This window comes from Limanda limanda, chromosome 18 (assembly GCF_963576545.1).
Source record: "Limanda limanda chromosome 18, fLimLim1.1, whole genome shotgun sequence".
NCBI lineage: Eukaryota > Metazoa > Chordata > Actinopteri > Pleuronectiformes > Pleuronectidae > Limanda > Limanda limanda.
The window spans coordinates 12,778,710-12,781,448 of record NC_083653.1 but is presented as its reverse complement, the minus strand read 5'-3'; positions in this window follow the sequence as shown (position 1 = coordinate 12,781,448).

Genomic DNA, 2,739 nt, shown 5'->3' with positions numbered 1-2,739 from the left:
GGAGAACAGGAAAATCCTATTAATTATAATAATTAGCTTTTTTCTAACAGACTGTTGTCACGGCCGGTCAAATAGAACGGCAGTGACCTGCAAATCTGTGAAGTTTTACTAGTTTACCCAACACGCCCTTCTCTGAATCAAAATATTTATCAAGTCTTAATCCAAAACCTCTGTGACAGTGGTTTTTGTTTAGGTGTGCAACCCACTGAACCCAGTGCCCTCAATGCATTCTTGGTATTGTTGTCGTCTGTGCTATTGTACAGCACAGACACTATTATTTGGTCACTTCACTCCCTCTCTTTCAGTATTCACTTGATACTGAACTCCTTGATACTGGACTTAAAAAAGAGCCGCTGTGTTTGTGTGCATGTGCTTTTATGTGTACGTATCAAATAGGAATTAAGCCCATTTAGAGTTCTTAGGTTTTGGGGTCAGGTTTCCTGCATGTCACCACCAAGATCGATGGATGTGACCTCTGACTGCTCTAATTTGTATATAAACATGGCACTGGCCAATCAGTGCATCGCGTGGGATCGTGCCAACCAATGAGAGCGTCCAGCAGCATCGTGCTCTGTGGCACTCCCATCTTTTGTCCGTCAGGATTAGTGCCGTGGCAACGCTGGTCGCCTGGGAGGTGAGTTTCCCAGAGCAGCGGCACAAGGACAGAAACAGGCCGCTTCATTCCAAGTATTACTTCCTTCCCGGCCAATTGGGAAACACAAATGAAGTGCTGTGTATGTGTGTGTCACTCTGTGGCTTGCAACTCCAAAACTTCCACCTACACTGCCAACTCTAATGAGGTGCCATCCTGAGCAACAAGCTCAGAGTGTGTTTGTCTGTGTGAGTGAGTGGAGGGGTTGGTGAGGGGCTGTCCTTGTGTATTCTCTTCTGTGTGGGGTACTTTGTGGTGAAGTCACCCCACTCTCCCTCCCTTTTCTGTTGGTGGACTACATTAGCCATGAGGGCAGAGGGCCAGGCAGCTGAAATCACCGCTGCTGATCAAGCATGTGACTCCAGACCGAGCCCTTTTGTTTAGACAATTGCAGCCACCACACAGAGCCCTGCAACTGCAGTGTGGCATGGGAATAGCCAAGCATGGGAATGAATAGACATTAAGAATTATTAAAACCTGCCCTTGTTCTTTTCAGATTGCAAATTCTTGAGAGGAATTGCCTGGAATTGGTTCTGACCCTTAGATTTTCATTAAAATCCGACCCTCTTCTTTGATTCAAGTTATTGTTGACATTTTTTAAAGCAGCCATTCAATGTATCTCTACCCTTGATAAAGTTTCACATCCTACATGGTCAAATATAGCCTAAAGCAGCTGTAGCAGGAAATGATGTTCGGTTAGCATTGGCAGTAACTTCACACAATACTATGATACAGCTCAAACGGTAATCTGAATTATTAACTAACACTTAGTGCAAACATTGCTGAATTCTTATGAATCCCGTGTGCATGTGAAGATAATCTGAATCATCAAAATTAGCAGTAATCTCCAGTGAATATGACTTTCCAAAGAAGTAATTACAATACATTGCAACACTGTCAGGATATGACTGAGCAATATGAATAGCAAATAGGGTTTAATGCACTGAAAATGTTATGGGTTATAACTTTAAATAGTACGGACCTGTTGTGAGAGTAATTAAACTGTCTTCCAGCACTTTTTGTTATTTTCCTACATTTTAATAAAGTTCCTTCCTGCATGGATTTCAGGATCTGTAAAGAAATTAATACAGTTGAAACCAAGCGTCCGAAACGGGATCGGGTTGTCTACAATCATTTGTTGGACAGTAGCCAATCATGCTTTTCTACGTGTAACTTAAATAGGCTTTACATTGCTTACACGCACCACAACTAGTGGATCTGTTCCAGGGTAAACGAGAGAAACCAATGTCTGCTTAATGTCTTGTGCATGGGATTTGCAGGATATGCTACCCTATTTGATTTGCAGGATACACTACCCTACATGCCCAGAGCCACTATAGATTTAAGCACTACTTAGTCTGCCTGAAATCAATCCACTGGAAATGAAAAAACAATTCTTTCAAGAACTAAAGAGAGAAAGGACAATGGTTTTGGCTGTCTTAATAAACTGCAGACGTAAAAGAGGATTGACCCTTTGAGCCAAGACACTGGAACTGGTAGACGATGAGCTAGCTGCTTGTTCATTTCCTCTCACGGATAAACAGATGAAAAAAAAACAGAAAAAAACACATTATTCACAATATATTCACACAATGACTAAATCACACAGAATATACTGAAACTTAACACTATCCCATTCTTTCTCCTCCACTCCTAGATCACGTTACAGCTATTTCATTTGCACCCAGAACACCTCTACATCCTCAACCCTAAAACAGTCTCACACACACACACACACACACACACACACACACACACACACACATGGTGCCTCATTTTCCACTAAATCTGATTCATGAAATTGCCATAAGCCTCAAGGACTACAGTCTAGTGTTTGCTGTGTGACTTTATACCATAAGCCACTCAGTTACTTTGACTTATGGCCATGGGAACCCATAATAAATTTACCTCCACAACATGTCATTGTTTATTAAAGGTTTTTCTATTCTCTTTGAACACACAATGATAGTTTTTGAATGCTGGACAATACATCCTGTGACTGTTATTCCCATGTGCCATGCAGTAATATGACAGGGATCTGAGCATGCATCCTGCCAGCTGTGCAAAGAAGTTAACCCTTTTCTGTC